Source organism: Cydia fagiglandana, chromosome 1 (assembly GCF_963556715.1).
Source record: "Cydia fagiglandana chromosome 1, ilCydFagi1.1, whole genome shotgun sequence".
Classification (NCBI taxonomy): Eukaryota; Metazoa; Arthropoda; class Insecta; order Lepidoptera; family Tortricidae; genus Cydia; species Cydia fagiglandana.
In genome coordinates, this window is record NC_085932.1 from 17876387 (window position 1) to 17891274 (window position 14888).

The window sequence follows — 14888 nt, forward strand, 5'->3', positions numbered from 1 at the left end:
AAGAAGTCGAGCCGAACTTCTATAAGTCCATCTGGTATTGCTTATCTACGCCTGTAAGTTGCTTAAGTATGATTATATTAAATCATTTTCGACTAACTTCTTCGTCAACTTCATGCTTCAAAAGTATAAAATTTTTAATAAATGGCAACCGTAAAGTACTAAGTAAGTATACCTTAAACTTTTCAAATACTAGGATCGAATAGTTTACATACAAGTCATACAAGTGTTCATGTACACATACAGTGTACGCATCAGCCGGTCAAGTATCGCCTACCGCCTCTGCCGTCACCTGAGCAAATACTCTGTTTAAACCAAAACACCTCCCAAGGCCGTACCTCAAGTATTTAACTTAGTACATGGAATAAATTTAAATTATTGTATTTGATAATGTTTAAAAGTGTATTTTCTTGTATTTACCAGTGGCGGAGCGTCAAACATAACTAGGCAGGCCGGAACTAATTTAGTTTATTTTTCTTAGTTTTCTTCCACATTTTTTTGTGGAATCAAGCATAAGCTTTCTATGCCAACGGTAATACATCTGTGTACAAAATTACAAACCTATTTCTTGTCGCCATTTATAAGGAATAACCAGATGTTCATGATCCATCAATTAAATTGATATATACTATTCGATGTTGACAAATCATAACTTTGAAAATAACATGATTAGTAAATATAAACGACGGGACGCAGATAGTGGCAATCAGGCTGGAATGAGTGTGACAGTCAACAACGATAAGAGAATAATAGAGCTACAGTAAAGGGCCAAAAAGAATGCACATCGAGCTTTAGAAAGAGGCAATCGGCTAATTTCGACTTCGTATAGCGATATCTGTGTCGCACACACCATGACGTTTGTTTTGTCAGTCATGGTTCAAATGCGAGAGAGTGCAGTCGCCTATCTAAGTCAATATATATATAGAGCTGCTAAAACCCCTATAAAATTAAATTTGTACTATGGCATCTATAGGGAAAAAAGGTAAGCCGTTACTCTACCAGTCACGCGAAATTATCCACAATGTTTATAAATATTTTTTATCTGAAGCCAACCAACTTAAAAAACATGAGGATGTTAATGTAAGTAATTATTTTAAGAAGGTTCAACAGAGATTTGTCATTACAATATTACACTTTTTGTCGATCTTATATAAAATATATATTTATGAAGATTATTTTGCCCTAACAAGAATATAGCAATAATTAAAAATAGTTACATCGTGTTTTACAGCTCTATATATTTCACGTGAAATCAAAACAAAACAACAATAAAGTACTTAGTTCTAAATTCAAATTCTGATAAACGACTAACCTAATAATTGATGTACATGGAAATGAGCATTCGTTTGTATTCGGAAATGCGATGATTGCCGATGTGCATTCTTTTTGGCCCTTTACTGTACGTAGCTATTAAATAAAGTCTTTGAAGTAATGATTGCTCCAAAACATCAAATCTTATCCTCCTAAGGCCCAAGGTCCTACCTATAGTACTTAATCAGTTTGAGGAAATTAAAATCATATTCAATTGGAACAGAGTCGCATTTGTTTTGTTTCGTATAATTTTTCAAGATTGCTAATTAAATTCTTGGCCACAGTATTTTGATCTAAAAAAGCGGTAGGATTTTTCAAAAACTTCGCTCTATGAACCTACGGCACCTTAATAAAATATATTATATTTTATGTTTATTTCGCGCATGGATTAAGCGTTGACCTCGTAAGTCACCATTATACCAATACCTAATTGTTTGTTTATACTGTGACACGCAAACAAAGATTTGCGTTAGCGAAACCACTGGTTATATAGTAGTCTGTTCGGAAAGTGAAGAGTTGAGGAATGTATTGGGTCCCATCCCATAAATTCCACGACTCTTCTCTTTCCGCACAGATAATTAAGATTAACTTCTACAATACAAGTCCTTGTCCCAAAAGGGAAGGGAATCATCTAGCTTTCTGTTACTTATGGCACCACAAAAAAATCTTTCCTAGTAAAATTTCAAGTCTCTATGAAGTCTATGATAACTATACCAAAATTTATTAATATTAGCTAAATATAGCAGCTAACGGTTAGATTCTAACCAACTATAAATTTACTTGTGCGAATATGGATGATGCTAATGATTGGATAAGTGATTACCTCTTACTTACTTACCCCTCAACTAAACCGTTTAAATAACAATATAATTTAAAGAACAGCAAGTCAATTTTATTTACGAACCTACTTGATACTTATAATATCCATATGGCAAATAAATACTATCTAAATGAGGTCTATAATCAGCGAATACACAATGTCAAAGCAATTAATGTTAGAGACTATCAATCCTGCCCAATCGCACCGTCGTCTCTTCAGCCGTGGAAAAATTTAGTTACGATTCTTTGTAGATAAGTGGAAACCACTCGAATCTGACGCTTTCGTGATAGTAAATAGGCATGATAATGGTGTGGCGTGGTGATATGAATCGTGGCAGACTGCGTGACGACGATAATAAATATGTGGAGTACGTGGACCGTACTGGCGTGTTGGTCTACTAGTGCCAGTTCACCAGTGGTAGCGTGCCGGGGCATCAGTATTTTACAATCTACATATTATTATTATATCGAAGCTGGAATATAAGTGACCTAGTCATTCCTTCTGTTCTACATTTTTCCTTGTGAAGGCAGGAAATTAGAAGAAAAGAAATAGGTGATATGGTGTGCCGAAACCAATTTTCGCGTACCCTGTTCTAGCGGCCAGCGGACATAGTAATAGTAAAATAGCAACCTTCAGACTTGCTTAGTGGGAGTACAGACCCAGTGACTTAGGGCTTGTGCACGAATCACGCGAGGTTCGAATGGTCACGAAAAAATCACTACAGATCACGTTTAATTTCCTTATACCTTACGTGTATTTTTCTACAGTGGACGAAACTAAGAAAAAATACCTACCACAGTACCACACATACGTATTCTAACTCTATCCTATACATTGTCAAAGTACCTACCTACCTCGTGTTAGATATTATTTTACAGCACAATGAAATAGTTTTAACAATAAATCATAATGTAATTCTACCGATGGTTAAACCTGAATCCCATATTTCTGATTCAAGGCGATAACAATTCATACATTATTTTGTTAGTTTTTTAACGTATTATTTTGTAATACGCTAATATTTAAGGATAAATAAATCAGGCGTTTATCTTTCCCTATCTCTTGTGCAACACACAGCCATTACATTGATAAAGGAAATGAATACAGGAAATTAGACGACGAATCGATTTTATTATCATTACGATGTATTTAATGGCATTATTGTTGACTTCTCCTGTGATTGATAAATCGATATAACTATTACGTGGAGGAAGCTTACTGCCGTGAATAAGTTCCATTATTTTCGGAACTAATACAACTAGGCGTTCTTGAAAAATCGACGGATATCCTTAATCCTTATTTTATTAAATGCTTTGGTTTCAAGATTTGTGTTATTGGTAAGTGCTGTCAAAAACCATCAGACCATCACGTACATTGTCAGATTAGAACTGTTGGGGTCATTTGTTTTGTAACAGTTACGCATATCGGTACTCATGGACAGGTATCTCGGCCTGCCTTTTATCGCCGTTCATTCAACTTATTTCGAAGGTCTAACAATAACATGGCGATGGATGATAGATAAAAATTTGGGTTGGACTGAAGCACACATCCATGGGTGGATATTTTATTGGTTTGGTTTAGTGAAAGCAAGTTGGTTTAAAATAAGTAAGACAAGACACACTGGAGAGAAATGAAAGGTGCGAGTAATTCTCAAGTTGTAGATAATAAATACCTGCCTTATTAATTTTAGTATCAGATGAATGCTGATTTCTTCTTAGTTCTTACACAACAATTTTCGGATTCGGATACAAAAAAATCATAGTTTTTGATATTATTTATGAAAGTAGGCATATAAAACCGATGGATGGATTAGCTCGGAGAGGATTTACCTCGCTTTTCTGGTGTATGAACTCGTCTAATAACGACAAATTATAATTAATAATCTGAGAAATAAAAGCAAAATCGGAAGGTCAGCAAAAGAAATTGGAAATTTACTGTGTTCAGGCACGCCAGCCTTACATTTGGCTTCATATGATCTGCTGTTCCAGACCAAGTTATTTACGAAAAAAAAAACCGATAGCTTAAAAGCGTTTTTCGTTGCCTTAGGGATACAGATCACAACATTTTGTGCCAAGGAATTTTTAAAGATACCCTATACCTATACCTCTACCACAGTCACTGCTGAATACCATGTGGTTGGACCTATCTAATCTAATTTTCTATGGGTTGTTGTGGTGACGTGATTTTAGATTATGTATGCGATATGGTTAAGTATACCTACACCTATTCTTGTATATTCGTTTTGATAACGTTGTTTACAGTGTCACGTGCATATTTTTATTACCTATCGGTTGTTTTTAAATAAATAATGGAACAGCTGTTATCAGGGTTGTCAGTACGTAACGAATCGATAAAATTCTGATAAGAAATTTGAGACTTATTGACTGAGTTATATGTAAGGAGAGGTAAGAAATCACAACATAACTTGCCTACTTTTAAAATTCTAAATTTAATAACAATCTTTAAAGCAGGGCTCGGAACCGGTATTAATATACCGGTTAATATCGTTCGTAAACCGTTATATTATTTCGTTCATTAATAAACCGGTTAATTGATGGAACGCGAACTTTAAAATTTAGTTCTCTCTTCTAACCGGTTAGTTGAGAGAACGAAATGTTTTCATTCTCGAGGAACCATATAATACCGGTTAATCTCAGCCGTCTACAATATTAATACATTACCCGGCTACTCGCTCTAAGGACTCGATCTGGATGTTGAATTGACGGTGCCGCTTGCTGACTGAATTGTTTATTTTTTATACTTTTTGGGCGTGTGAGTTTTGACTGTTGGTGTTGGTGGTGCTTTGTTACATTTAAAATGGATTCACAAAGTTGTAAATATCGACGCCCGAAAGCAAACACGTAGTAACCCACAAAAACCAAATTGTTCACCAGAGACGAAAAACTTTTCTAGTTTAAAAAAAAATCATAACTACGTTGTTTATGAACATAACTAAATCAAAAGTGGATGCAACATTCAAAATTTTTTGGACTTCAAATTCATTTAAATAAATTTAACCGCAAGTTGTCACAAGACCCTATTTAGTGGGTTACTACGTTTTGATCTTTTTTACACAGTGCGCAAACTCGTAGTAAACGCCAGTACCAAGATCCTCCTCCTCCTCCTTAGTCGTACACTCTTGTCAGAGTGGTCGTGGTTATGGGTTGTCCTTTTCTATGTTTATTGTGGCTGTTGCGATACTCCTCCATCTCTCTCTGTTTGTGGCACTCCGAGCAGCCTCAGTCAGGGAACATTTCGTCGTGGACTTTATGAGATCCGTCCACCTTGTAGGAGATCGGCCACGAGAACGTTGACCTTCCACTCTACCCTGCACTACCAACCGCTCCATCGACTTTTCGTTGCGGATGATATGTCCAAACATTTTCAGTATTCGCACTTGCACAATCGACGAAAGTCTTTGCTTAACATTTAACTCTTTTAGGATGGAGAGATTAGTACGGCGAGCCGTCCATTTTATTCTCAGCAACCAAGATAGCTAGAGATGATAGATAGAGTACCAAGATAGCATTTCCATAAAAATTGTATGGGCAGCAAAAACGCAGTAATCCACCTGAATATGACAAAAGATATCCGTAATAAAGTCTTAAACGTTGTGGTTTAGAAATTCTGGGTGAACAAAATGCTGTAACAGTATTTTTTATTCTTTTTGTAAGCAATTTAGAATGCATTTAATGTATTGTCAAAAATTCTACCCCACCCTTAACAATTACTTTAATGGCATCTTAAAGTAAATTGCACGACATTTCAAATGTATACTTATAAAATGTGAAGACGTCTTCGGGATTCATAAACGAAAATAACATCTATTATGATGATTTGAACTATTAAAATCAATATAAGCATTCTTAAGACCAAACAACACATCACTTTTTTTTTAATTTTCCAGGACATAATTAAATCTTATAATATTATTGTAAAACCAACTAAAAAATAAGAAGTCCACTTTTGAAAAGACATAACGTAACGGGAGATCAAAATCTAACCAAAGTATTACAACGACGTTTGATTAAAAAAAGTGGTTTCTACATCCTCTTATAAAATAAAAGTCCACTTTAGACAAAACAAACTTTCATCAGATATCATAAGACCAAATTTTATTTAAGTACCATAAAACCATAAAATCGATACACACACCATGAATATTGCATGCTTATCATTGAAAAAAAACTTCTTTTTTTAAATAAAAATAATCAATTTATCCAAAATCCCCGTAATATTTTACTTGATTACAAACACGTCGACTTACTTTTACCCCGGAACCGCACTGAGCGACGGCGCAAACGTTCAAGTAATGGCCACGATAGCCGCGTAAAACGAAATAAGGCGCAGAAGTTTTAACTTTACGCCCTACAACAGTGAAGTAATTATTATGTGGTAGTTTTACTTGGTCCTTGTAAACGTAGTATAAGACATGTCTCTCATAGGTATTTTAATAGTGTATGAATTTGTGTTAAACCACTACTCGACTAAACATTATTTCCCACCAAATAGCGTAACTGCAAGACATTCACATTCATGAGCGGCAAACACGTAGTAACCTACACTTGCGTCAGACCAACGGAGGTTGTAAATGACAAAAGTACAAATTATATGGAATTTAAAATGCTGTAAATACAATGATTTAAATTATTGAGTTTTATTTGCTATTTACTGCGTGTTTGCTGAGTACATTTCAAGAAAAACTAGAAAAAATTGTGTTCCTATTTTCCCCATTTTTCATCGTATTGGCACGTGGATTCGACCTATCGACGCAGAAAAAATTGGAGATTCCAAAAATGGAATAAAATTTCTTTTGACCTTGTGTGGGTTACTACGTGTTTGCTTTCCGGTGTCGATATGTTCCGGACAGTCAACCATTTTTCAATGAAGAAGAGACCGATAATTTCGATTCTGACAACTGTAAGTAAAATAAGTGGGTACACATTTTTTTTGATAATCCTAGTCTGAAAGGATATAACGCTCTGAATTGTATTCGCAGCTTCTCCTCTCCTCCTTGCATTTTGTATGCAAATAAAAAAGAATATTAAATGTTGGTGGATGTCATTAAGAAAACAATGCTGACACGCTGGCGTGCAAATTATTTATTGTCTATAGATATTCATTTTGAATTTTGTTAATCCTTTTATATGACCAATCAGGATCTAATAGATTTATATTATAAATTCCAGATGTTCAATTGAAAAGAAAAATGGAAGATCATTTTGTGACCCAAAGACGGCCATGTACCGTAAACAAACGAATTTTAAACATGGGGCCACTTTTAGGGGGTCAATGAGAAAATTTTAAAATAAAAAAGTTCAAACTAAATCGTGTTGATATCGACGCCCGAAAGCAAACAACTAGTGACCCATAAAAACCAAATTGTTCACCAGAGACGAAAAACAATTCGAGTTTTGAAAAAAAAATCATAACTACGTTGTTTATTAACATAACTAACTCAAAATTGGATGCAACATACAAATTTTTTTTGAAAAATTCATTAAAATAAATTTAGCCGCAAGTTGTTACAAGACCATATTTTATGGGTTACTACGTTTTGATCTTTTTTACACAGTGCGCAAACTCGTAGTAAATGCCAGTGCCAGTACCAAATGTATGGATAGTATTTCCTTAAAATTTGTATGGACAAAAAAACGCAGTAATCCTCCTGAATATGACAAAAGATATCCGTAATAAAGTCGTAAACGTTGTGGTTTAGAAATTTTGGGTGAACAAAATGCTGTAACAGTATTTTTTTCTTTATGTAAGCAATTTAGAATGCATTAAATGTATTGGCACAAATTTAACCACCACACCCTTAAAAATTACTTTAATGGCATCTTAAAGTAAATTGCACGACATTTCAAATGTATACTTATAAAATGTGAAGATGTTTTCGGGTTTCATAAACGAACATAACACATCGATTATGATGATTTGAACTATTAAAATCAATATAAGCATTCTTAAGACCAAACAAAACACATAACTTTTGTTTAATTTTCAAGAACATAATTAAATCTTACAATGTTATTGTAGAACCAACTAAAAAATAAGAAGTCCACTTTGGAAAAGACAACGTAATTAGAGATCAAAATCTAACCAAAGTATAACAACGACGTTTGATTAAAAAAAAGTGGTTTCTACATCCTCTTATAAAATAAAAGTCCAAATTTACCATAAGACCAAATTTTATTTAAGTCCCATAAAACCATAAAATCGATACACACACCGTAAATATTGCAATTTTACATGCTTACAATTAAAAAAAAAACTTCCTTTCTTAAATAAAAATAATCACTTTATCCAAAATCCCGGTAATATTTTACTTGATTACAAACACGTCGACTCACTTTCACCCCCCGAACCACACTGAGCGACGGCGCAAACGTTCAAGTAATAGCCGCGATAGCCGCGTTAAAACGAAATAAGGCGCAGAAGTTTAAACCTTACGCCCTACAACAGTGAAGTAATTATTATGTGGTTAGTTTTACTTGATCCTTGTAAACGTAGTCAAAGACACGTCTCTCATATTTTAATAGTGTGTGAATTTGTGTTAAACCACTGCTCGACTAAACATTATTTCCCACCAAATAGCGTAACTGCAAGACATTCATATTCATGAGTGGCAAACACGTAGTAACCTACACTTGCGTCAGACCAACGGAGGTTCTAAATGACAAAAGTATAAATTATATGGAATTTAAAATGCTGTTAATACAAATTTTTTTTTTTATTATGAATGGGCTTACTCATGGCCACAGACTAGCCGAGGCGTAGACGTGGCCTACGATGGAGCGAGCTCGCCCAGAAGGTGCCTGTTCACTCTTGATTTGAAGGTTGCCGGGTTATAAGAACACGGAAATATAGACGCCGGCAATACAACAATGACATATAGACAATGATTTAAATTATTGAGTTTTATTTGCTATTTACTGCGTGTTGTCCGATAAGATAAGTACCCCTATTAACGAGGGGGTTAAGCAAGTTTCCCAAAAAGAGCCAAAAATTAAGCATAAACCGGCGGTGTATGGACCAAGACATATTTTTTTATGTTAGTTTGTTAATTAAAGTTTATATTATTTTAGTTTCTGGCCTTGTTTTAGAAAATTATAAAGGAAAAAATAATTATCAAAACCAAAATGTCGAAATCGCCTATTACCGTGGTAATGGACCGCTGTTACCCAAATACCGCGGATGTGGGTTCCTTTTTACGAGGGTATATAACCCGTTGCATTTTTAGTTCCATAATTATGATAAATATTATTTATTTGACAATAATGGATAAAATATGGTATATTCAATACATACGCTTTTCATATAATAAGACTTATTTAATTACTGAATTTTAAATAGAAATAGTTGATTCCTTTAACGCTAAAAACATCGTGGGGTACCCTTTACGAGCAAGTGTGATGCTATCGAAATTCTTGTTTAATTTATTACCTATCTACGTTAAATAAATAGGTACATACTTAATTATTTCAACCGGACGTGGAGGGCAAATTGCGCCAAAACGTTCAAGCTATCACAATTATATTCTACACAATACATACAGTGTGGAAAGATAAGTCGGGCCCTGGAGGTAAACTACCTTAAATCCTTAAGCTGGCTCTTTTTACTTAAAGGAGACATTCCTTTATTTTTAAAAAGAAACAAAACTGCATTCAAAGATTTTCTAAAACTCACTTGCCTCGCCCAGGACTCGAACCGACTAAAAATCCCAAAAAATAAAAACTCGCAATTTTATTCTACTAGTCGATACAGTTAATGTTAATGATAACATCTTTGAATGCAGTCTTGTTTCTTTTTAATAATAAAGGAATGTCTCCTTTAAGTAAAATGAGCCAGCTTAAGGATTTAAAGTAGTTACCCTCCAGGGCCCGACTTATCTTTCCACACTGTATACAAGATCTGTGTAAGTTAATGTTAATGTTGTATGATTGTGTTGTGTGTCTATTTTAACATAAAATATATTTTTCTACTCCAGCACTTCTATTTGTCGATTAAATGACTGCCAGTGATTTCTAAACCAGCTACATTTGAAGCGCGGTGCGTAGGGGGCCGTGTCCTTTGTCTATATGATCACAAATATCACAATAGCCAAAAGTTGTATAACTGACTGTATTTAAAAAAAACTATTTTCTAGGCAAAGATCTAAAAACCAATATTTACTTTGACTTTATATATCATTTTATGTTTGCTGCCTTATAAAAAATATTATGTGCAACGGTACAACATTAGGTCTGAAAATTCTCGGGCCTTTCTTCGGCCCTTGAATTTTAAAAACCCTTTTATTGTGTACCTGGTATACCAAAGAATATCAAAAGTATTAGGTATTTTAAGAACCTATACATTTCGAAGCCATGAAAGTTTTGGGTGGGTCTGTATTAGGTTCTCATACAGCTTATTACCGAGTGATGTCTTTTCTAACCATCGTTAAACGGTTCAATTCAAATAATTTTAAAACTCATTTACGACTAATCAAAATAAATAGTTATCTTGTATTTTTTTAATACGATCAATATGGATGATTCCAAATATTACAAAACAATGGTTAAAATAAACTTTTTCTACTCGTCGACTATAATTCTTGAATTAAGATTTCTTATACCAAACTTCAATTGGGTATTTTTAATGTGTGGGCTCCTAACTCAACTATAATATTCATTACGATACAGTTTAGTCAACTATAATGAATTTGACCAATCACAGCTCTCCGCGATCAACAGGACGAAACAAAACCATAGCTCAAATTAATTATTTATTTTAGGTTGTATAGTAGAAACAATTGGTTCATAAGTCAGAAACGCGCATGTGACACCCTTAAAATAGCAACATCCATAGACTACGAAAACCACTTAGTGTTGCTTGTTAGTCTCCATAGGCTACGGTGGCCAAAATCGAGAAAACAACTGTCTAAAAATTCAATTTAGCGCGGAGCAAGTACCAGGGCCTCATGAGTTACGAGAAGGTGTCGTTGACCAACGCACCGGGCGCGGCGGCGGGGGCGCGTACCAGTATGAAGGTACGATTATCGCGGCTGCTTGCGTATCTTAGCTGTGTATACTTTTGGTTTGGTTTGTTTGTGTAAAGTATTATTTTTGTTGGCTCGTAGAAAAAGTATTGTATACAATAGTGATATAATCAAGCTTTTCAATCTCGTACCTGACTTAGGCAACTCAGCAAGCTTCGTTGCCTAAACACGGTACTCGACTGAAAAGCTGTCTATTATATCACGATTGTATAAAATACTATTATAACCATACTTCTGTTTTTATATCAATACTTGAACGAGTTTCTCATATAAAGGTTTCTAAGAAAACGTCTGAGAAGGTGTCTAAAATTGTAATCAAAATTAAGAGTTCTTGCATAGATTTCATACCACGTTAATAGCTCTTTAGTTTTATAGGAGGTTAAATAATTCAATAACATCAAAAGTCAAGGAAATGTGCATTTATATATGAATATAAGATCGCTTGAATCTAAAATACCGTTTCCGTTATTACCGAGGTATACCTCGAAATTAGGTGTCACACAAAGAAAATGGAACCTAACACCGAGGTTTTTAATTTCCTATTTTTTTCCCTATTGGCGAGCAAATATCGCAAATAAAGTATTTGGGAATCATAAAGATAATAACTAAGAATCAATCTCAAGTCTTAGTCTTTCCATAATATTTACCATTATTACGCTAATCACTAAATAGAATACGCGTTTACTTACTTGAGGTGTTGCGTGTTAGTATGGAGCAACCAAATCTTGCGCTCTTGATACGCTAGTTTACGTTTATCGACTTGTTTGTGTGATGTTTTCGTAGTAGTGTTATACTTATTCGACAGTCAAAAGATAAGGCTTTATTTCTGTGTTCTTAGATTCAAAGAAAGTTAATAAGCTTTCTTATTAAACGCTATTTTGTACATACCGCGGTAATGAATGCCAATTTTAATGGGGTCGTTAATAGGGGTACTTACCTTATACATTTCAAGAAAAACGAGAACTTTTTGTGTTCCTTTTTTCCCCATTTTTCCATCGTATTGGCACGTGGATTCGAGTCGTATCGACGCAGAAAAAATTGGAGATTCCAAAAATGCAATAAATTTTTTTTTGACCTTCTGTGGGTTACTACGTGTTTGCTTTCGGGCGTCAATATGTATCAAATAAAAGAGCTCATTGTGAGAATCCAAATATATTTTTTTTTATAATTTTAGTATAAACATTTTAGAAATGTGCAGTCAAGCGTGAGTCGGACTTAATTACTTCGTTTTTGATCCGACCCTACGGGTTTTTCAATCACGTTTCACATAAAAATATATTGTTAAAAATTGTGTAATGTTACATTTCTAATGTACGAACGGAACCCTTGCAACGCGAGTCTGACTCGCACTTGGCCGGTTTTTTTAAATTTTCAAGCAGATGGGCTAATTGATGGTGGGAAATATAAAACTGATTCGTTTTCTTGTATAAATAAATAATTGGTTGATTTTAATAAATAATAAAAATAATTAATAATACCTTTTTCTCCAATATGCTCGGAAATGTACACCTTACTGTAGCAAAAATAGTACGGGAAGTTCTTCGTTAATGTCAAACTCTAACTAAAAAACATCAAACTATCGCTGTCCTGTTCTAGCGGACGGGAAGTAAAAAAACACTACAGTAATAACTTATTACTGTAGTGTTTTTTACTTTTTAATAATAAAAAACGCAAACAGCCAATTATTATTGCCGCGAGCCGCTTCTACACGACCCGATCAGCTATCATTTCACGTGTATGATCGTGCGAATACTGCTTAATAAAATCAAAGATTATTTTTATATTTTTTTTAAATCTCATCCGTGTTCATAAAGCTTACATAGTTTGTCAAAGGACTTTCTCATTTCAAACATAGACAAAGAGAATCATACTATCTTTGTCTTACACTAGTACTAGCACCCAAAAGAAAAGGATGGGTGTAGTTTTCCTGGTTCTTACTGACTGAAAAGTTGGTTTGACAAACTATATTGCGCAATTATATTGAATGAACGAATATTGAATGGTACTGAATGGCAGAATAAGTTTGTGCCTTTAACTTTTAAAAATTAATTAAAGAGGGAAATTGTTTTTGACATTTTGGATGTGAAGGTTTGATTTGAGTGATGCTTGATGCTTAAATAATAATTATTTTAGCTTATTTCCTCGCATGTTTGGAGAAAAGCACTATATATGCCTCGGCAGGAATAGCAATTCGTGGATTCGTCTTCTTTGTCGGACTCCGCTTCGCGTCGTCCGACAAAATCGAAACTCATCCACGAATTGCCCTTTCCCGGCCTCTGCAATAATGTACTATTTCTCTAATCATTCTAAAACTGCTATTAAAAAAATATTAAATAAAAATTATAAAATAAAACACCGGAAACTATTTATTAACAAACAGGAAAAAACATGTAACAAACATACACTAATTAATTAATAAGTAGAAAAGTAATAAAAAAACAATAAACAAAAAAAACATATTTCGGCGCACACAGCGTATACTGCAGGACGCAAAATGATTCCTACGCAGCGATACGCTTCGCTTTTTCGAGGAAAGCACTGATATTCTGCCTGTTACAAATAATAATACTCATTTTATCTTGCTGCGACGTTTTCAATTTAACCGGTTTATTTCGTTCCTCAAGAACGAAACGAGAACGTAATTGGTGTAAACCGTTATTTCAAAAGAACAGTTCTTTAACCGGTAACCGCAAACGGAAACGAAATCCATTTCGTTCCCGGGCAAATGAACGAAACCGGTTTGAGCGTTGAGAACGGTTTCCGAGCCCTGCTTTAAAGGAAGCGACATCAAAAGTTTACATTACACTTGTGTGGTTAATAAAGACTGACAAAAAAGTTGCATATTCGCAGATTTTGCCCAGTATTCCTACGACAGACACCAGTGAAGATATCTAGTACCTATGAATATTTATGCGTACAGAAAACTTAATCTCGATGTGCAGGTACTAAAATAAAGAGGACAAAGAGGCGGCCTAATAACTAGTTTTATCTATTCTAAAAGCTTTCAGTTTGCCCCTCGTACTTTAGGGTTTCAATAATTTCAATAAAATGTAAAGTAAGTATACCTACTCAGTACGTACGTACCTAAGTATCAAGTCTTTAATTTTATCTCTTCCCGTTTATCGCCGCCATTGGTCCCTTACGACCTCAATGTGAAATCAAACTAGGAACCTACTAGAAAGAGAAGAATGCGGTAATCCTCGATAAAATGAAATCGTAATCCTACCTGCTACTGGGTACTTATTCAATTACATTTAGCACAGGAAGACTTTCATCTAATTAAATAAAGTAGACATCTGTGTATAGATCTGTATAACAAAACAAATGAATGCCAGAAATTTAAAAGTAAAGATTAAAGATGAATGAATTGGCATCGTTTCTCTATTCAGACTAGGAAGTAGGTACAGTCGACGTCAAAAATATGTTTACACTTTTGCACCTTACTCCTTTGTAATAAGGCGAAAAATGTAAACATATTTGACGTCGACTGTACAACACTGGCTTTCAGTCTCGCATTACCTTCCTGATTTATCATTGTGAAGGTAAAGTAATTCCCGGTTCCTGATTTAGACACATGAAATTCAGTATTTAATTATGATCGAGGTTTAATACCTCCCTAATGTAATGAATTCGGTAATTACTAATTACTGAGCTGCAAAGCTGGTACCAGGCTAGGTACCAGGGAGTAGGTAGCTACCTAGATTTAATATAAGTCAAGATCCT

At 34.4% G+C, this 14888-nt stretch overlaps 2 protein-coding genes across 3 annotated transcripts in view; both read right to left on the bottom strand.

Moving 5' to 3' along the window:
* The window catches only part of LOC134665801 (uncharacterized), a 152859-nt gene that overhangs the window by 115489 nt on the left and 22482 nt on the right, over positions 1–14888 (bottom strand). The window lies entirely within an intron of this gene.
* LOC134666041 (uncharacterized) overlaps positions 1–14888 on the bottom strand; it is a 67547-nt gene that overhangs the window by 51172 nt on the left and 1487 nt on the right. The window lies entirely within an intron of this gene.